The following is a 22,887-nucleotide window of genomic DNA, read 5'->3' as shown; positions in this document are numbered from 1 at the left end:
TGTCATGCAGACACTGCATTTTTTTGCATTAAATTTATTTCACCTCCTCATTTTTAAGGGAGAAGGACCCTCTGGGCTTGATACAGTTATGAAAATTTTGAAATGTCTTGAAATTGATTATGAAATGGGGGTGAATTAATCAGGCTATGGCTGAAGTTCATGAAGCCTGAATGGCCTTTCATTCAGCTGAAGCTATTGTGCAACTTATGTTAGAAAAATGCAAGGGCTTTTAAATACATGCTTGCTTCAGATGGCGAAAAAAGCTTGAGAAAAATTGCATCTGTATTCCACATTTGCTCTTGCTATGCCACACTCACTTCCTTTGCCAGCAGCAGCAAACAGAAGAGATACTGGACTGCCCTCATTGTAAGCAAAGCTTAAGATTTCCAGGGTGATACTCAGTCCTCTGTTTAAGCTTGGTCTAGCGTCAAGCTTTGTCTCAGGAAAATATTCAATATTGCTTGAACAGAAGGAGTTTTCTGTTGGCTTATCAAGTCACTGGTGCATTTGCTTTTAGCTAAAAAGCTGTGTTTTCTTTGTGTGTGTGTGCATAGAAGAATGAGGAGAAGGAACCTTTTCATCAAAATGAAAGCTTTCCATTTACAGAATACTGCAAAAGGTAGTACTTAAAATACTGAAACTGCTGATTCTCTTTTTTCTCCTTGAAATGAAGGTACAGTGTCCTAGGGACACAGTGATGAGCTAACTATACTTTCAACTAATTCCTTGACACTGATTTTGAGAAGCAATCTAGTCTTTGCAGTTTGATTCTGAATTCACATCCTGTAGGAACTCCATTAGAAAAATGGAAGAATTTTACTTCTCTGTGTGATGCTGCGGCATCTCAGGGTGCCTCCAGAATTTGGAGAGAAATGGCTCTGGGCATCTAAGCTGCAGTGAACAGGTAGGAATCAAAAAAGTGCTAATGGCCACCTGTGCAAGTATGCAGCTCTAGCCTTTATTTCCAAAATCAATATAAATGTGTACGCTCATCATCTGAATTTCAGAAAAATAATTGGGGTTTCTTCTTTTTGTTGTTGTCTAAAATTTCCTGTTAACACTGTACACCTGTTTAACTTGGAAAGGCAAAGCAAATCCTTTTCAACTGGTGCTATAAAAGATGCAGATACAGTTATTAGGTAAAATGTTACACATTACCTGCAGAACAATGGAGAAAATTATTTAATATTTTTCCCTACTATGATTCTTCACAGTGCTAACCAACCATTTTGTGTATTACATTTAAGCCTCTGCAAGTAAAGTCTTACCTTTTTGTTTAAAGGGAAAAAAAGATGCCTAATTAAACTTTGTATAAACTGTAAACAGAAGACTTTCCTTTTTTGCAGGGATCAACTGTACAAAATGTGTTCTAAGATTGTATTTATTTACAATGGGATCTTAGTGGATATCTGAAAAAAAATTGAAGCAAGGTAATAGGGAGATAGATTGTGTTGATAAATGGCAAAATATCAGTTAGTAGAGACATGAGTGAATAAAGTAATCCAAATACCGAGCTTAATTTTTTCGTTTCTGGTTGGAGAGAAACTGGGCTACTTCTGTCCTTGTCATAACTTAGCATTTATATAGTGCTTACTAGGTACAAAACTCTTTATAGATATTAATGATGATCATTGCACCCTCTGAAGCAGGTAGGTGATCTTCCACAAATGAACAGTATAGGGCCAATATATTTTAGACCTAGAAATCTGATAGGAGTTTGAATATTGATATACATTTGTTTGAAGTGTGTAAAGGGCAGACTATATCCCTCAGTATCCAAAATCAGCTCCTAGAAGATACACTTTCATTTTTAAGGAACAAAAATACAGGGTTTCATTCTGAACACTTGAATAACACCATGTCTCTGATAATGGAGTCTAGTCAGATGTAGTTTTTCCTGAATTAATGTGTTGGCTATTATACAGAACAATTTTTTAAAGGTTCATACAGAACAGATCTTTAATTTACAAAGATTATGTCAGGTTTAGCTTCCATTTTTGTGGAAAGGTGGTTACACATGGAAAGGGGGAGCTTGTCTTTCCTGTCTCCACCCTCCTTGGTTGACAGACTTTCCCTCCAGCAATCAGTTGACAGCAATCAGTTTGAGGATTATTTCTGGAAGGAAAAGGTTTACAGCTTTACTTCAACAGTAAGATTAAAAAGAAAGTAGCTGTCATCTATTTCTGTGGCTTAACTAGTTCAAATCATAGCCATAAAAATGCCATATTACTCAACTAAGCTGTTCTGTGCATTTTATACAGGAAGCATTAAATTAAAGGTGGTCAAGCCTTGCAAACAACAGTTTGTAACACAAAATACAAAAAATTAAATTTTGACTGGAACTTCAGAATTTGTTATTTATTGTTTCTAGATAAACTAATTCTTTAAAATAAGCCTTACACAGATATTGTAATGAAATATTGTATCTTGTGACCTTGTCGTATATGAAGGAAACGTAGATAATTCTCAGGATAAAAAAGTTCATGTCTTATAACAGCCAGATTCTCAAGTATCTTCCAGACTTGCCTCACATTAATTCCCACACCACCATGTTTCCCATTGTACCATTTATGAAGGAAAGTACTGTCAAGTTTTAAGATGGAAAATCATTTGCAGTTGTCAACTTGGACACTTTCTAGTGATAGATTCCTAAGATGCAGTATGAAAATAAGCACTTAAGATTTTTTTTTCTAGGTTGCAACAGTTGGACATCTTTTAGACCTAATCCCCAAACATTAGGTTCCGTCAGTCTCGGAAAGATCCGACTCTGCTTCCTTTGTAACACATGCTACCTTTAGTTTATTCTGTAAATAAATAGCTCAGTTTAGTTAGATGGTATTTTGTTGGGGTTTTTAAAATCTGTTTACTTAATGTACAGAACTTAATTTTACAGCTTTGATTTCTATCCTATTAAATGTTGAGTCTTCCAGTAGTTTTGGTAATCTGTGCATCACTGATTTTCTGGCCGTGATATTTTTTCCTCCCCTCCTGTAGTAGACTAATGAAATATCCTTACAGTGCGTAGACTTTTTTGTGCTTCTAGGGTTTTCTAAATTCAAAATCTGACATGTGCACTGGAGAATGAAGAAAAAGAAAAGGCTTGTTATTTTCATACTCTACTGCATTCTTATGTTAGCTCCAAGTTTCTGGATCCTAAAGTAACATCCATGCCTGTACACCGCAAAAAATCCTGAGAGATTAGGCCTCTTTAGCAGGTTAGAGTGCTGAATGTTTTTGTTGTTTTCACCCTTTTTTTAATCTCCCCTCAGCAAAAGTATGGAAGTTTAAGACATTTATTTAAATACTTGATGGCTGGCTTTTTATGCTTGTACTTTCTCCTGTATCCTGATAACATAAATAGTGGCAGTGATAGAAAACAGGAATTTCAAAACTAAATTCATCTTGAAAAGAGGACTGTTATGATAGTTACATATGGTGTTTTAGAAAATGGAAATAATATAAATCTTCACTAAAGAGTCGTTCTTCAAAGGCAGGTAATCAGGTATTCAGAAAAGAGCATTATGTCTCTTTTCTTTTTAATCCTTGTGTGGTCATATGCACAGAATATTGTGCTTTAATACTCCAAGGAGTTGCTCTACTTTGCTTCTATAATGAAGCAGTTTCCTTTAATCAAATGGAAGCCAATACAAATACACAGGCATCGAACATAGCTCTATATTGCCCGCTGGGAGATACTTAAATTTGTGCTAGCTTGCACTGGAAGGAAATGCTGTTAAAGCATTTTGTTTTGTTTCTGCAAAAACTCTAATATTCAGAGTGTAAAATTTCCATTAAAAAAAAATCAAATAGTATCATATATACTGATTAAGGTAATTAACTGTTTGGCCAATTATAGGATAGTACTATACATGTTTTAACATGTTACTCCTGTACAAGCTGATCATTACTTTATACTGTAGATAAAGAAATATGGGCTGCTCTGCTGTTTCTAATTTTCTTTTGTGATCCTAAGGTATTCTCATTTATTAAATGGAAATAATCATTTGTGTATATATATGTGAGGAAGGAAATAACTGTCTAGGTCTTAAATTGCAAGTACTTGTTTTGATGGAGGTGATTTTGCATTTATCTATAAAAGATTCCTTGGTAAAAAGGTTCAGAGAAAGAAGAATTTTAGGATTGCTGAGTAATTTTTAAAAATTATGAATCAAAAAATACCAATTGTCGCTGCATATAGCTTATTATATGTGCATTAGTATTTTGACCCAGTCTCTGATTGTGCAGTCATGTGCTGTTGGTCCTGGTCCCATGAAATGTGTTCATTGTGTACAGTTAATAATAGCCCGATACTTTATAATTTTTCATTTCTAGATTTTAATGAGGATAATAAGATTATAACAATGTTTATTTTTACAATCTTATTATAATCTTATTTTTTTAAACAGATGGAGCAACCAAAGCATATGCAGTGAGTTGTTATATACGAAGCTTTGGGTAAGACTTAGAATTAAGTTTTGGTTTTGTACGTACTGAATGAGAGATGTTCCATATGGGTCTTCACTGAATAGTATGCCTCATGTACAGTGGTTTAAACCTACTGCAGTGTGTAATTTAGCTGAGCTTGTTTTTACCACTTAAAAATGTACTTACATGAGGCATGAAGGAATCTTAGGTGTCAGTGTAGGGTTGGTCAGAAACTTTTGGAGGGAATGTATCTATTGACACACTACTTCAGCTTACTATTTCCTGAGAAAGTATTAATTCTGTCTAATAGAATTACTGTCTTTCCTACTCCTAACTGACTTTAAGGGAACTACAGGTCCCAGGAATCCCAGTTGTAAGGCAACGCTTACCATGCTGGCAGCAGGAAATGTGTATAGCTAGGGGAGTTTGTTTCACCTAACTTGATGGAAAATCTCTTTTTTCTTTTAACAAAGAGCTTGGGGAAAACTGCTTTCCCCTTCTCCAAATTATCTAAGAAATTTTGCTTCTTAAGAAGTGGAATAATTTCTTCTACTACTGAAGCTTCAGAATTCCTCAGAACACAAATTCTACCTTCCAGTTAGCTAAGTATCCAAGTATAAAATACCTCCATCTTGACCTCTTAATGTCTAACTTACTCTAATTTTGATGCTGAGTAAATACCTACTTAGCTTTAATACTTAGCTTTAATACTTAGCTGTTTAATGTGGGGTGGCTCTGAAAAGTGAATATTGAATATTGCAATCTAATTTGTAAGGTCATAAGGAAAACATTTTGCCTATTTGAAATTTTATGAATTGGTACCCTTTTATTTTATGTCAAGGGAATAAGTTTAGGAAGTCTGAGTGAGATGGGAAGGGCTATAAGTGTTTTTCCCCCCAAATAACTAGACAATCCTTTCTAAGGCCCATTCAGCATTATTCAGACAGGTACAGCAGAAGGTCCCACCCACTTCTTTGCTAATGATAAGGTTTTTCTTCCTCACTTTAATATATAATGCAGGTCTTTTTTTTAGAAGATGCTTTATTCTGTGCTGAAGAGGGAGGAACATTCAGTGTAATTTAGTCACATTTTAGTTACAGTTTTTACGTTTCTTATGAGTTCTGATTTCTTGTTCATTTGCCTGTTTCCTGTTGTTTGTTGTTAAGTGTAATCAATATCTAGTGCAGACTTCTTTTTATACAGTCTATTTTTTCAGATTTTAAGTCCTTTGTGGTTTCCTTGATGCATATTTCTGCTTTATTTTTCTGGCTTCTCTGGGGTTTTTTGTGGGTTTGGCGGGGGGCCTTGGTGGGTTTTTTGTTTTAATTTTTTTAAATTTTATTTTCCTCACACTTGCTTTCCAGTTCTGTTTTTGCTCTCTGCTTGTCATTCTTCACCATCTTCAAGTCTCCCAGATCTGGTTTTATGAGTTCTGAAATGAAACCTCAAACCCTGTTGAATTGCAGGTTTTGATTAGTGCTGCTTGGGATGGAAATTTCTTCTGAAATGTTTCTCAGTAGATGACACCACTTTGTCAAAACTCTGCCTGTTCACCTGTATTTTGACAAAATCAATAATTCAGTGGTTTGGGTGCTCACCTGGTATTTGTATTGCAGTAAATTAGGTAGAATCAGGGCTTTGTCTTGCCACAATTTGCTTATACGTTGCACTGGGTAAAATTTTTTTTTTTTTCATTTAATGTTGAGAAACTGTAGAGTATAGCATGGTATTTCCTGGTGAACAAATCTTTGGCTGACCAGCTTTAGATGTAAATGAACTTTGAATTTGGGACATTTTTGTCACATCTTAAAGTAAACAATTTTGGAAGTAACTGGGTGCCAAAAGATATAGATGCCTGTAGTTCATTTTTTTCTGAAACTATGTTCAGTATATTATCATTCACTTCTGTGCAGTAGCTACTGGCTATGACAGTGGTATATAATTTAGTAGCACAGCATATGCAAGCACAGGACTCATTCAAGATTTGAAACCTGGATTGTCTCCTATGTGCTTTTGAATCCACATCTTCTACCTGCTGGGAGAGTATCCACGCAGTTAGTTCATAGAATGTTTTGTGGTCGAATGTTGGATTTGGACCTTTACGCTGAAACTTATTATTTTAAATATTAACGAGATGGAGAATACAGCCATAGTGCCCATATCCCTCCCCTGAAGAAGTGGACTGCACCACAGATCTTGCTGTCTTTAAGGGCAGTTGCCTCAGAGACAATTTCACCTTTGATCTTGGGTTAGTTAGTTAATGCCTGCAAAGTGAAATATTTTCCCAAAATAAGTGAGGAATGGACCTTGTTTCCCTGATGTTCCTCCAGCATCTGAAAATGGATGGGCAGGTATAGTGGAAGGTTTATGTTCAGATCCCTCCAGGCAATACAATTGTTCTTGGTTTCCCATTGTCTCCTGAATGCCTCCTGTGGCAGTTGGAGAAGAATGGTGTCATTGGCATTACCCAAGAAGCTAGGAGAGCTGTGCTAATGTATGCCAAAAGCATCCAAGAGAGAAAGAAGGCTGTGTGGTGTCTGGTTACTTAAGTTCCTTGGACAAATGGGGTTGCAATGCAAGAGCTGGAAATCACCTGATTTGCTGTAACGTGCTATTTGGGGAAAAGACCTGGAAAGTATTTAGATGGCAACAAAGCTATCTATTTAGTAGAGTACACTTGAGTGAAGTAAAGAACAGATTTGAATGTCCAATAGTGCTACTACCAGCACAGTCTCAGAACTGGCTAGTAATTTTGGATGCTCTCAGTTTTGTTCTACCAAATGATATATTTAAAAAAAAACTATTTATGGAGAACTGATATTTAATGTTTCTGAAAGTTACATTGATTTTAAAGGAGTCAATTTTTCAAATTCTGACTTCATGCTTAAAGAATCTAGTCCTATATATTAATGTACTTTAATATATGTTCACAATGCTTTTTCATAGACTTGCTTATAAGTAAACAGAATAAATTACTTTAATGATGTTTTTCCTCTTGTTTTTCACCAAAGTCAGGTAATAGACCTTCTTTACATTAGTAATTGAAACACAGTGGTTTTTGTCAGATTTCACCAGATACCTTAACACGAGTACTTGCAGACATAACATTAGTTCTGCTGAAATCCATAGAGCTGTATGTGGGTGAAGTTACAGTTGCTTAAGTTGAGCTTGCATTGTGTACTTTTGAGAGTGGTGTTTGTTTAATATTGGAGTACATTCCGTATATTCAATTAATAGTTAAGTGAGACAAACATTTTTTTAAAAAAAGCCCATGGCATATCAAATTTTGAAAAGGACCTCAGCAGAAGAAAGGCGATATATTGAAATGTATTTTTTTCAGTTTAAGAATGTTTTAGGGAGCTGGCATAGGGAAAACTGTTAATTACTTTTAGGTGATATTTGGATTGTGGTATTGAAAGAAAAGCTTCCTACTTTGCAAATTATGCTAAATTGGGAGAAACAATACAGTCACATTTTGTACAAAAGAACTTAGATTAGTTAAAAGTATTCAGGCAAATGACTGTCAGATGTAGTTAAATGCAGATATGTAATATTACTCTGGGGCAAGATTAAAATGGAGGGTATCTACTGAATGGAAAAATCTTGGAGTGTGCTGATCAGCAGAGGGATAGAAGGACCTGTTAGAAGAATACCTGCTGTATAAAGCACTGTTTCAGTACAGCTGTACTGTAGCTGGGGAAAAAGAAAAGTGAGAGTTATATGCATAAATAAGTTGAAGTCATAGAAGTTTGTTAACTCGTATATACATGGGAGCATTCAAAGTTAAACTGAACTAAACATTTTTATTTAAATCATATTAAGTCAATAGGTACATAACACTTCTTCCTTGTCTCCATTCAGTGTATTCACTGAATGGCCATTTTATTTCTTAAGAAATATGTGTACACATGGATCAATATATTTTGCATTTCATTTGGTTTAATATTCCTGAGTTTTCTTATATTGATGTGACCTCAGATCCTATCTGTGTGCATTTGTCTGAGAATAGTTACTTTGTGTGCTCGTCATAGATTCACATTATCTCCCAGTGAAAATGCAGACAGGTTAAAAATACTGTTGTACCTTCTTGCCAAATAGCAGACTTACCCTGCTGCATGTGAAACTGGTATTTTGAAGAGAATAGTAGAGAGTAAATGGAATACAATAAAAAATTTGATGTACTGTTCTTTCTGGGGGGAGCAAAAAGTATGAAACATGTTGAACAATAGGGTGGAAAGATAGATGTCCATGTTTTAATGGAGTCTAGGTAAGAGAAATGTCTGGGATTAATCCAGTGATGAATTAGGTTCTATCCTACTCTCATAGACTGTGCTCATTGGACTTGTTATTATGTGGTAATCCAGTTTCTCCATATGACACCAATATAAAAGAAGACTGTCTTTGCCTACAGAGCCCAGTAGCATCCATTTTCCTGCCCGCCTCTCTTTCTTACAGACCAAAAAGTGATTGTACATTGCACTCCATTTCTAAGTATGGCCGCCTTTGCCCTTCACCAGATTCCGTATTTGGCGCCCAAAACACAAGAACTGAGAGTCTGTTTTGCATCTACTGGGCTTGATATTATTCGTGAATCAAAAAGATGGGGCTCAGATTTGCTGTCAGTGAAAAAGCTGAGCTTTCTGCAGTGAATAATCAACAGTTGGCCAGCAGCTGTGTGTGGAAGGGCTCAACTGTAGAGTCTTGTTGTGGAAAGCTAGTGTTTTATCATCCATATAATTGGTGTCTGAAATCCATCTGCAGCCATGTGTCGACAGATAGCTGAGGTTAGAAATTAACAGTCTCTAGCAGTGATAGCCAATTCCTGGAGAAAAACATAGATGCTGTAAGAATGTGATAATGCTATAGTGCTGATGTTGAACCAGTGTTAGAAGTCAGGAGGAAGGACAGAGCCTTAAGCCAAGGTTTTAGTCCCAGAACCTTGGTCAAATTCTAGTTTAAATATATGCTGTCTGCCTACCCTGACTGTCTTACTTTGAGGATAGTGTAGGGTGAAAAAAAGAAATTGTAAAATGTCCATGGTGCAAAGGAGCAATTTTAACTCTGGCATTATAAAATCCGAGACACCCAAAATTAACTTTGTGAAGTTAATCTTGCGTGCCCCCCATAGTCAGTTCTTTCACATTAGAAAGTGGGGGGGGGGGGGGGGGGTGGCTGTGGCAGATGCTCATCTTTTTCCCTGCTCTTCATTTGTGGTCATCTTAAATGAATTCTGTGTTCAGTCATTTCTGAGGCTAGTATAAGGAAGTAACATCTGTTCAGCTTGAAATTCTTGCTATTTGCTTTTAAATAAAATAGCCATTTCCCTTTTATCCCTCCCCCTCTTTTTGTTTTTTTCTTGGTGACAACAATGGTGAATGTTTTTTTCATGGAAGACAGACTGCACACCCTAAACGTCACCCTGACATTCTAAGTCTTAAATTGAAACCTTTGGTTTTTTAGGTTTTTATATATCATCTTGGTGTATATGCTGTCTTTCCTCTCTATTTGTCAGAAAGATTAATGTGAGAGTAGAGTATTAGCATAGCACAGCACAGGATTGTATTAGCTAGTTCTTGTCTCTCTAGAAAGGACCCCTATTCCTTTATTGTATGTTTTGTTTGAATTTGTTGACAGTAAGAGTAGGCTCCCACTGAAGGAAAAAATTATCTCTTTGGAAAGCTAACAAAGGAACAATTCCATATAACAGAAGTGTCACAGAAGAGTGGTTATAGTTTTCGTTGCTTGCACCTTTAGAGTAAAAAGCAGAAACGGATCCAGTAATTTAGTGCAATTCTTGGGTACTACAATCACAGTAGTTGAGAGTAGCTGCATAAGTGGACAATCAGGAAAATAGTAAAAGCACTTTAGTATTTAAGGGTGTATACTGTTTGAATTCTTCCCTGAAGAAGCATGGGGTCACTATTTTTCACACTTAGGTAGGATGACAGACTAATTTAAACTCTATTTGTAACAATGCTAACTGAGGCTGGTGAGCCACTGCCTTTCATTTAAGAAGCACAAAACCAAAGGTATGTCACTCAGTAAAGTAACAGTAGATGTAGCTGAGGGGTTTTGCTGAGGGGTTTTGCTGAATAATTCTTAGGAGAAATGAGGAAATGACACAAAGGTGAAAATGAGCCAAATGCTCATGACCTTGCATAAATGACTTGGCGTAAACGAAAAGTGTGAATTCAGACACTGCTTTGTGAGAGCTCTTTAGATGGAATGGTAGATGAAGATGAGTAGTAAGGAAGAGAAAACAATTGCCTACTTGTGATTTGTCATGCTAAGAAAAGTGGAACTTAAACACTCTCTGTAAATAAGCAAGATTGCATCAGACACCAAGTTCTATCATCTGTTTCTTTCCTTAATCAGAAGAAACCTTGAGAACACTGTAATTTTATGTAGCTGTTTAGGTCAGCTGTAGTCGAGCTGATCCCACTTTTAGCAAGAACCAACTCTTTTCCTGCTGAAATAATCAAGATAAGAATGGTAAAAACAAGTTCATCATGCTTTGAAGCATTCCATCTCTGATCTGAGTAATTGTCCCAAGGGATCTCTAGAGAACTTCAGTTTTCTCATTTATTTTTTTAGAGCACCAGGAGCACTTTAGTCCATTGGGGAAGCAGTTATTAAATCTGCAGAGTGCACTCTAACTCACTTTTGAAAGACTTGCACCTGCTTCCATTGAAATGTCAGAGAAGCCAGCCTAGGTATTGGATGGGAAAGGACTGAATGTGCCTCTTGCATATGACTTGTTACACAACTGCTCAGTAACAAGAACTATGTTGTCAAAAAAAAAAAAAATCTTAGTCATGTTGAAACTGGGAAGAGATTAATTCTTCCAGAATGGGATGTTTGTTTTTTTATGTTGTTCTATAAACATAGATAATTTTGAAGCTGTGGGTAATATGATCTTTTATCTAGGCTGGCTTAAAAATATTAAAGTCTGTAATCTACAGCATAGGTAATGTGCAAGATAACAATGTGCATCTACTAAAAATGTTGTTTCCTGTACCATTTTGACTCTTACTGTATGTGTGGGCACTTGGAACTTATTACAGAATTAGCATTTAACATCTATTTATCTTACTTACCTCTACTGTAAGACCCTTTTTCCTATTCCCATACAGTTCTTACAGGAGTGTGTTGTGGTCATATTGTGTGTATTTCCATAACATAGATACTGGGTGTTCTGGTTGGATTTTTTTTGGTTTAATAGCAGTAGAGCTAGCTCAGATCTTATTCAGTTCCTTAAAAATAAATTGTGAATACTTCTGTCATAGATTATAGGCTCGTACAATAATTCAGGTTGGAAGAGACCTCAGGAGGTTATCTTGGTCCAGCCCTCTGCTCAAAACAGGGTCAGTGTTGAAGTCAGGCCAGGGTACTCAGGGTTTTCCCAGTCTGGTCTTGAAAATGTCTGAGGATAGAGACTGTACTACCTCTTGGGGCAACCTGTTCCAATGTCTGACTGTCCTCATTGTAAAAAGACTTTTCCTTATATGCAGTCAGAATCTCTCATGTTTCAGCTTACATCTGTTGTCTTGTGTCCTCCCACCATGCAACGCTATGAAGAGCCTGGCTCCACTGTTGTGATGACCTCCTTGTAGGCAAGCTCCTTTGTTGTTAATAGTAACATTATAGATGTTTAAGTACTCTGTCTCACTTAGAAGATTGGCTTCCTTTTTTGTGGTTCTGATACCAAAAAGGTACTGGAGGCAATTCATCCTGTGTGTCTAATCTTCTCTGTCATAGATGTGGGTGCTTGAACAGAAGGCTCAGGGAGACCTTATCAGTATTCATAAATACCTCATTGGAGAGTGCAAAGATGAACCCATACTCTTCTCAGTGGTGCCCAGTGGCAGAATAAGAGACAATGGGCATAAACTGAAACACATGAATTCCATCTGAACAAAAGAAAACAGTTTTTTACTGTGAGGGAGGTCTAGAGTGGGAGGTTTTGGGGTTGGGTTTGGTTTTTTTATTATTTGGAAATATCTCAAATCTCATATAGATAAGTAGGTTTTACATGATGATAGAGATGAGAAGCAAGTTAATGGAAGCCAACTGAACAATAGCTAAAATACTGTTGGAAGAAAATTTTTTAAACCATATGTTCTTAATTAATTGCCTTTTATTTTGAAGCATGTATCTGTTGAAATGAGAGTAAAAGATCTTGATATTCTTGTTTCCTTCGGTGAATGCACTAGGTCTAATTACTTCAGTAAAGTTAAGCATTTCAGTAAAACCTGTGGGTTATGTCTCCAATGAGTTCCTATTGTTCCAATAGGAAAAAAGGTAAAGTATTCTGAGTCATCATATAACCAAAAATTATTCTTGTTTTTTGATTACATGTCTGTCAGATTTTATAAGGAAAATAAGGCAAGTAGAAGTTTATTCTGTTAGGTGTACAAATCAAAACAGACTTTTCTTTTTTTAAGATAACTATTCAATTTCAGCCTGAGCTAAATTTTCCACAGAATAAAGTAATTTGAAAATGCATTCAGATTTTTAGAAGTGTTCTAAGATTTAAGGCTTGTAACTGAAGATATTCAGAATTACAGATTAATTTAAAAAATTGCAAAAGTAGTATATATTGAGGGATTGCCAAACATTTCTAAGATGGTGTTTTAAGTCCTTTATTTGCAGACAAGTGTGTATCCTGAAGTATCAACATTCTGTGCTGCTATTACTACTGTGATTCAGCACTAATGCACTAATTCATCTAGAAGGAAAATTTCTGGAAGATGGTCTGACTGGAGCCAGTGCTTTTGTTGTGCATACACCATCCTTCCATGCTACCTTGATCAGCCAGAACTCAAGCACAGAATCTGTCACCTGTGTTAGATTCCTGCACAACACAAAGCATGAGATGTAAAGGAAATAAACTACAGTGTAAAAGTAAGTATCAGAATTAAAACTTCTGACCACAGGGAAGATGTTTGTACTGTTTCACTCTACACAAGCAGTAGATGCCTGCAGGAAGTAAGGTGTACAGATATTAGTCTTTTTTTCCCAAAAAATTGTTTCTACTGCATTTGCTGATTTTAGTTGTTTCTTAATTCACTCGATCATCAGAATTCATTGTGGACATCTTATACAGAAATTTAATCAACTTGTGCTTTATTATTCATGTCCAGTGTTGCTTGCACTCAAAAAAGAAGAGTTTGTTGCTTACGTCAATTGGAAAAGCCTATTTTGCCATTGCTAAGAGAGTCTTTGGTCAGATCATAGATTGAGATTAGGGTCTTGGGCAAAATCCTGACATTACTAGCAGACCCAAAATTCACCATTGGCACAAATCCTAATGATCTTGTCAACCTAAGGAACTCACTCAGAAGCTTAGGAAGAAAATGTCCTGTGATACAGGAGAGTGATAATAATTGATGAAAATGAAGTAGTGCTTTTCAGAGTGGGAAACACAGTGATGTTGCAAGAGACACAAATAGTTGCCTGAGATGCAGGCAACACTAGGAAGTCTTGGCAGCAACCACAGTAGGCTGGGATTTCTGGGCCCAAGGTAGGATTCAGAAGAATAATCAACTTTTTGCTGCCTTAATGAAATAGGACTGGTATCTTAAATCATAGAATCATAGAGTAGTTTGGGTTGGAAGGAACCTTTAAAGGTCATTTAGTCCAACCCCCCTGCAATGAGCAGGGACATCTTCAACTAGTTCATGTTGATTAGAGCCCTGTCCAGACTGACCTTGAATGTTTCCAGGGATGGGACTTCTACCACCTGGGCAACCTGTTCCAGTGTTTCACCACCCTCATTGTAAAAAATTTCTTCCTTATATCTAGTCTAAATCTACCCTCTTTTCGTTTAAAACCATTACCCCTTGTCCTACCGCAACAGGCCCTACTAAACAGTCTGTCCCCATCTTTCTTATAAGCCCCCTTTAAGTACTGAAAGGCTGCAATAAGGTCTCTGCAGAGCCTTCTTTTCTCCAGGCTGAGCAACCCCAAATCTTTCAGCCTTTCCTCACAGAAGAGGTGTTCCATCCCTCTGATCATTTTTGTGGCCCTCCTCTGGACCCGCTCCAACAGGTCCATGTCTCTCCTGTACTGAGGACTCCAGAGCAGGTCACAATACTCCAGGTGGGGTCTCACCAGAGCAGAGTAGAGGGGGGAATCACCTTCCTTAGCCTGCTGGTACAGTTCACTTTCTGGGCTCCTAGAAATCCTTCAGTACCTCAGAGGTGAACTGACGACTGTTTAGGTATGGGTTGTTTCTGTATGTCTCAAAGCTTATTTGGGAAAGTAATCTTGGGGAGTTGTATCTCATGCTAGAATCATTTGGAGCTGATGATGCAAAGGGCCATATTTAGGTAATGCTGATCCATTAGAATTCAGAATGCCGAAGCCAACTAGTCAGAGATAATTTGTTCCATCATGTGATTACACAAACATCCCTCTTTGTGCCCTACAACTTTGGCACCTAATAAAGCTGAAATTAGGGGTCTAGGCTCTCCATAGGCAGTGGTGGCTTCAGAGACTGATTCAAATAAGATAGGAACACCATCTGCATTGATTACACAGAAGATCCTCATTTCATGCAAACTTAAATACCTAAAGAACAACTCTTCAATTAAATTATGGAACTAGGGAGAAGAGAACATTCCTTCTATCCCCATCTATACCTGTCTCCTCCTTACAAAGAAGCTCTCTGCCCTCCCAGAACCTGGGAAGGAAAGCAGTTTTCAATAGATGGTGCTTCTGGTTTTGGTGTTTGGGTTTTGTTTTTTTTTTTTTAAATGTCTTTTTTTTCCCTCTCACAGACTTGGTTGAAGACGGGTCAAGTGTTCCTGCCTCTTATCCTAGTAGATAGAACTTTTGAGTATGAGATTGAAAATTTTTCAACCCTGTGCCACCCAAAGAGGTGATCTTAGCTATTATCATCTAACAAGTCTAAAATGTTTTAACGGATGAAAATGGAAGGAGAGAATCAGTGTGAATACTTTTTTTATTCTTCTTTTTTTTTTAACCATATATAAAAAATATGTTGCATGTCACTAGTGACACGTCCTAAGGCAAAGCTCTGTGTAAGAAATACTTTTTGAGACCAGCCTTTCTCTGCCTGGAGATCACTTCCCCACCTGTGAAGTAATCCTAGGGAAACTAAGCAAATCAATATAAATGCAGAGTCAGCAGAGAGAAAACCTTACACTGAGATTTTCCTATCATAGCATGTCTGCCATGTAAGTTTTCACACAAAGATTGTCAGGCTTCTGCTTTCACATTAGGAAATATGTCTCCAGTAGATTGGATGGCAGGGTTTTATGAGGAATTTATTTTGTGGGAATAGTGAAAACTAGAAACAAAAACTTTCCTTCAGAAGCTAAACCTCTAATCCTTGATTACTTGGCTAGAAAAGTGACAGTTAATCTACTGGTACCATTAAGAATTGTATCTCTGTTATGGTTTTCATTTTCTCCTTGGGTAACAAAACCCAAATAATTTAGTATGCTTGTCATATATCCCTCCCCTGCCAAAGTAGTAATGTTGACAGCTCCCATGGCAGTAGACTGTTTTGCCGAATCTTTTACATAGATTCAAAACCTCTCAGTAGCCATAATATTCTTTAGGTTTTTTTGGTGTGGGGTTTTTTGAGATGAACTCCTGTATATGTTTAGTACCCAAGGATATCTGGGTCAACTTCACATTGTCTTGACTGGGAGTAAGCGACATCTTCCAAAATCAATTTTTTTTACAATTGTGCACAAAGCTAAGTCAACTGCTTAGAGAAACTATCTCTGTAATAATACCCTTCAGTTTTACTGGAACTTCTCAAAATGAGATGTTATACGTATCAACAGCCTAGATTATATTTCAGGTATGAAACTCATGGTTAGAAGGGTCTAACTTTGGGGGTTTAGTCACTTACAGAGGCATCAGAATCTGTATCTGTAGTGGAGTGATTTGATAAGGTGTTTTTGCAAAAAAAAAAAAGTATAAACCATCTTTGAATAAGAACAAATCTGGCTCAGAAGCATTTCTGGTACTGTCAAGTTTCCTCTTTTAGCCATGAAAGAGATAATAGTGCTCTGAGATAGAAGAAGATTGCCTTTGGATTTTAGAAACGTATTTTTAGGTGAAAGTGAATTTTCATTGTTGTTCTCTTATTATTTATCTATGATGACTCTGTGTTAGGTAAGGTGTTTTCCTGTATTGATAAGCTTTTCTAGGAAATCACTTGCTGACCATTTCATTTATTAAGTTTTAAAGCTTTGATATCCTGGCCATTAAATGTAAATGTAAATGAGGTTTTATTCAGGCTTTTTGGTTTTGATGCATTTCCCAGAAAATTAACTGCAAATGCAAACCCATGTACTGAGGTTTAGAGATAGGTGTATAGAGAGGTAGATGTTCTTGAGGAAAAGTCTTTAACCTAAACTTGAATTTTTAGGTTTCTAAAGTGTTTTTTGGAATGTGATTATTCTAATTGTTTCTTCAAAGAGAGGAGAAAAAGATACTGTCTCTGCCCTCAAAGCCACTGTCATAGAAGCACCATTCACATCTTTCAATTTTGTTTTGTAAAAATATTTTTAGAAACAACAACAAAAATTTCCCGAGTTGAAAAATCATTAATTCACAGTTTTCCCTGTCTCTTACTATCCTGATTAATTACTATTATACCTGCAACTCTGTTTTAAAGAACGCTTTAATCCTATCTCATCTATCACTTTAAAAATAACCCATTTAAACTCTCTCCAGATGTCATAATTTATTTTTAAATTTTAGGATTTGTTTTCAGGAAAATTGGAGCAAAATATACAATAATATTACAATATATGCTACTTCCTGTTGTCATTGTCTAAAATTTTACCAGATTGCCTTCTGTTTCTAATAGGTTGTAAAAAAATTGTTTTTACATTTTATATTGACTTGGTTTTAGTTTGCCCCTCTTTTCCTCAGCTTATCCTTTTGGGACACTGGATACGGCTTCAGGCAGCACCTTTTTAGCATTCGCTAATAGGTAACACAGCAATGAAACTGAAAATGCATTTCATAAAATGAAAATCAGGAAGGACAGTGTAGGGCACAGATCTGCATTATAGCATACAGTATTACAGAGCCCCTGCTAGTTGCTGATGTTTATGTGCTTGAGCAGTTGGTGGTACTGAAAACTGACATGGCACAATGAGATTCATCAGTTTGATAAGAATGAATCCCACAGTCCATGCTGTGGGTTAACAGACACTGGTAAAGTCTAGTTGGGAATGAAGTGCTGTGGCTGTAATTGTGACAGACAGTGATCCCTACCAGTTCTACAAGTAAATAAATACATAAACTTCCTGTTATGCACCTTTTAATAGCCTAAATGTAATGTAGTTAGGCTCTTTTTCCTTGTCTAATAAATATAGATAAAAAATGATGTGATGTTATTGAAATTTTTATTTTTCTTCCTTAACACATTCAGAAAAATGAGCTACATTAAAGGTGTTACAAGCACATCAGAGTATTCTGAGCTGCTTCACTTAGTGATTTGTTTTGAAACATGATACATACACAAAGGCAATGGTTTATAACTTCAGGCAAGTAACTAATTCTGAATAGAAACTTTACTGCTAAAGTGATTTAGTAGTATCAGCAGTGGTAAAGAACAGTGCTTATTGTTTCAATAAACAAGGCTACCCTCCAGATACGCCACAATAATCTTTTATTTGTATTTATATATATATACCTTCACTTACCAACTTTCAAATTAAAATATAGTTGATGAATCGTGATGAATATATCACTTTTACTACAGACTCAAGTATTTTGCAATGGCTGAGTGCAGGGCTAGCTAGAAGATTACATATTTGAGACATGAAATTATACCGAGTATGCTTTAATTGCACATTCTTCAATCCCAATCTTCAAGTTTTCTTTTTTTTTTAGTTTCCTCCCATCTATGGTGACCTGTACAGATACTGCTGTAGCACAAAAAAGCTCTTAATAGTTACTATAGATTCTAAAATTAACACGGGTCAATATTTTTAATAGCATCCTAACTCACAGCTGTAACTCGTTTGTTATTTTGAAGCCCTGAAGATGTGCCACAGAATAGATTATATGTTATAGTCATTATTACTGGAGTTATCCATATTTTACATTGTTAAAATTATAGGTAACTGTACTTTTAATTAGTCAGATGAAAAGGGTTTTGAGCTGTTCTGAGAAACTTCTGATGCTTTCAACACTTCTCGTAACTTTGATCTCTGATTAAAATTAAATACTAACAGTTGTTTTCTAAAATTCTTGCTGCTTTATAATTGTTTCTAAGAGCATCAAAGACTAGAATGAAATTGATATTCTTGTAACTTCCTTAAAATGTTGTTTTACTGCAGAATACTAAGCATAACTTTCATGATCAGACTGTGCATATGAAAAAAATCATTATTTAACTGCAGAAAAGAATCTGCACACATTTAAATACACATAAAAGATTCAAGCCAGACCTAACTTCTTTCCTTAAGCTTATCTGTTTGCTCAAATGTCTTGACATTTGATGACTTTTCCATGCTATATTTCCAAATGTGTCAGTTTTAATGGGAAATATTCACAGTATCCATGGATAGGTATACCTCATCTCATCCTGGACTGAGGTCAAATCAAGTAAATCCCTGTGTCCAAACGTAGGCTACAGAAGTCATTAAGCTTTAATATAGATTATAAAGATGTAAATACATTTCGCTCCCCCAAGGGAGCAGACTTCCTGTGCGTGCAATAATGAGTTCACATGTGTAGTAGCTCTAATGTAGGGTGCATTAAAGCTGTTGTTGGTGCACTTTGCAGCTTGATGTGAGCATACATGGCAACTTCATGTATATCTGCTAATGTTGCTATGATTGTATCTCTTACATTAAGTCTTAGGGGGCTGTTTTGTTTATAAACTATATTTTATGCTAGTAGAAGATGTCAGTTTTCAACAAGCCCAGATGCAGACTGGAAGTGTAATCCCATGCTCTCTCCAGAGATAATGATGTCTGAGAGCTATACAAAAACAACTGAAATGACTGAAAGTGAGGAATTTTATATTTTTTTAAAAATACATTTCCTTTTATGCACACTATTAATACTTCTTGGTGTTTACCTACCAGTATTTTTTTCCATTTTTTTGGAAATGTTCCATAGGTAAATGAAAACCAGTAATGCCATGTCTTCAGGGCAGGTAGAGAACAAGGTAAGACTTACAACCAAACTGTGTTTGATGAATTCTATGTTAAGTAATAACTTCCAGTAAAGACTTTTTAGACCATTTAGCAGTGTCCAGATTAGCCCATGTTGAGCATCTGGCACTTCTTTATAAATAAAGTGTTTGGTATATTATTTTTTTGATTGAATCTTACGGGGATTAGATGATCTAAACTTCTTAAAGCTTCCTGTTCTACTTCTTTCAGGGAAAATTTAGGGAAAGAGAAGGTGATGCTTTGATATCTGTTTCTTTTTTCTTCTTTTTTTTTTTTTTTTTTTACTATGTTCCTGCAACCATCTGTTCTTTTTAATTTAGTTTTATGCCAGAAAGTTCTTACTCAGGGCAAAACTAGCTTTACGCAAAACACTGTGTGCTTCTTACATCCTCATAAAAAGGTGTTGGATTTTTGCACAGAGACAACATTCCTTTGTGCAACAGTCTCAGACAGAAAAAAAAAAAGTTAAATTTACCTGGTGGCTTTCTTGTGACCTTTTTTTATTTACATATTTTTTAAAAACATGGTTAGTAATATACTGATATTTAGTAAGTGGCAGTTGATGTTGCAAGGAGCTCAAAGGCTTTTTTGTTCTTTGTTCTCTGATGGAGGATTTCATGTGTGAGGCTACTGTTTGACAGCACTGCTTGCTGTAACATTTCCTATCTTACTTTTGTCTGTGGTGTAGTTTAGGTGGATCTTTAAACCTTTCAGCAGGATGCAGCCAGAATACTTTGGTTTATGGAAATTGGCTTATTTTTGTGTCATTTTATGTTTACCTGTTTCAACATATATTTCACAGAGGACAACAGTTACAATCAACAAAGTACCCTAATTTAAGAAAAATTTTTAAGCCAAAAATGGGGCATAAAATTAGCTAAATACTTCTTGGAGAGTAAATGGCATAGTTATAATTTTACATGCCATTTGATGTTGGTTAGTCATGCTTTACTTCAGAAACTAATTAACTGACCATATGTGACGTGCTATATGTACCAGCTTTATAATCACAACAGAAATCACATTATACTAGAAACTCTTGTAATGCAATTGTTAGTCGAACTTAACCATTTTCCATTTATTACAAATGCTTATTAAAAATACACATATAAATACTACAAGTTGATAGGGTCTTTGTGGCAGTCTTGCTACCATTCAAACAGAGAGCAGACAGCGCTTTAAACACAAGGGGACGAAGCTGATAATCCCCTTGCTTTTGTTGTGCAGCTTACTCCTTCCCTCTCACATGTCCTGGCAGAGAGACTCACTGTCTTAAATGCATGGAGGCAATAGATTTTCTTCAGCTTCATCTCTTGATAATTGCTGTGGAATCCCAAGATCACAAGAGGAGGAAATGCTCAATGGGAGGAGGGGAGCTGAATGACACATGTCTTAAAAGGGACCATGGCCTTTACTGTTCTCATCTGGCCAGATAAAATTCTTCTGATTTCTGAGAGCTGGGCTACAGGATAAGGAAAGTCCCAGAGATTTCATTAGACTATTGCATTTACTGTGCTATTCAGTGGGTTTAATAAGAGTCTGATTTGAACAGAGAGGAAGAAATTTCATGGAGATGAATATCAGGCTTCTAACACAAATTAATTTGTATCAGACGAGTTCTGAAAAGTAATTCTCCTCAAGTAAGCCTCTTAAAGGACCATTTACCCTCTGACAGTTTATTTGAATTTGATTTCGATTTCTTTAATCTTAAAAGACAATTTCTGGATCTCTTCTGGATCACCTACCCCAACATTCATTTCTCTGCTCATGTTTTCCTTTGAGGTGGCAAATATTTGGGGGAAAGGAGTAGCAAGGAAACTTGTCTGTGGACATTTCAAGTCATTTTACTTGCAGGCAGGTGAAAACTTGGAAGATTGGCTCTCAGCGTGGGTGATCACTGGCAGCATGCTGCAAGTATTCCACAGCAGAAAATATTTCATTATAGGTGCAACAAAAATTTCAGTCAAGAGGTGCAAGAGGAAATTCTTATTTCAAAGAATAAATAACAATGAAATGACAAGGTATTTAAAAAAAAAAGAAAAAAGTTTACAGTGGAAAAGCGAAATAAAATTATCAGAACCAGGGGGAGATCTCATTTAGTACAACTTCATCAAATTGAAATTTAAAGGCTTTCTAACTCTTTGGAAGACTTTAATTAAAAAGTTTTCCTAGATTTTTTTTTTAATTGTATTTTTCACTGTATCTGGATTTTGATTCTTTATTTAACTCTACTGTGTATTCTCTCCAGGCAGCTTAGTAGCTCAACCTCATTTACTATTAAGAAACTAAAAAAAATGGCCAAAGGGTAGGGAAAGAATACCAGTCTTTAAAATGAAGTCTTAAATATTTTTTCCTGAAGTCTTTTTATTCTATTATCTGTTAGGGGATCTTTAGTTTGTCACTAATGGGGAAAAAAAAAATTACTTAGGCTTCAAAATAAAGTCTATGTAGTTTTTAAAGTATTATTTTCTTCAAAATCAGATTTACAATATCAATATCAGATCATTTTCCCAGCAGAAGTATATTATAGAACTTATGCATTAATAGCACTAGGCAGTGTCTGGGCAGGAGAGCTGCCTCACCTCCTGCGATATCCAAAGTAAAATCAAGACTATTTATAGTGGGAAGGGGCACACCAGTTATTTCTTAAAAACAGTCTGCTGTGGTGGACTGAGGTCTTCTCTGTGTGCCTTGACTTGTCACCCACTAACACTCTCCTTTTGGAACATGACCCATTGTTGCCAATAGCAACTGTGGATCCTTTTATTACCTTACTAAGGTAGATAAGGCAATTCAGTACCTACTAGAAGCTTACTGTTTCAGGTCTAATTTCTATTACCAGACATGTGGGAAAGTCCTCCACTTTTCAGATTTTTTAAAGTACTAGACTCTCTAAGCTTTTTTAGTGCCAGTTGCCTTTACAAGCAGCATCTTCTATTGCATTCTTGTCCTTAGGGTATTTTGAAAATTGTATTTCATTGCTATATTTCTTGTCCAAAATTGCAAAAGGTACATTTTTTTTACAATTATGTCAAATGTCCATTTTCAGAGGAGAAGATGAATATAAGGCATAGGTGGACAAGAACTTAAAAGTTGCAACCACAAACTAGATACAAAGAAACATTTATTATATTTTATTTAAAGAATTTGGGCTTGTAAATGATCAAAAACATGCTTGGATGTGATACTGTTCCTTGTGGAGTGGGTTTTTGCTCTGAGGGGGAAGAGGCCTTTTAGTCACCTCTGGTAGTTCTACTAATGCCTTTGCCATCTGAAGATTTCT

The 22,887-nt window shown here is 36.0% G+C and overlaps 1 protein-coding gene across 2 annotated transcripts in view; it reads left to right on the top strand.

Moving 5' to 3' along the window:
* Positions 1-22,887, top strand: part of LOC115348565 (heparan sulfate glucosamine 3-O-sulfotransferase 1-like) — a 58,281-nt gene that overhangs the window by 7,854 nt on the left and 27,540 nt on the right. The window contains exon 3 of one of the 2 annotated variants that reach the window (XM_030031456.2): positions 19,549-19,597. The exons of the other annotated variant lie outside the window; for it this stretch is intronic. The gene's annotated coding sequence lies outside the window, so the exon portion shown is untranslated. The remainder of the gene's footprint in view (positions 1-19,548; positions 19,598-22,887) is intronic. 2 annotated transcript variants of the gene reach the window in all.

This window comes from Aquila chrysaetos, chromosome 11 (genome assembly GCF_900496995.4).
Source record: "Aquila chrysaetos chrysaetos chromosome 11, bAquChr1.4, whole genome shotgun sequence".
NCBI classification, from domain to species: Eukaryota; Metazoa; Chordata; class Aves; order Accipitriformes; family Accipitridae; genus Aquila; species Aquila chrysaetos.
Note: the sequence above shows the minus strand (reverse complement) of the source record. Positions and strands in the feature narration are given on the sequence as shown.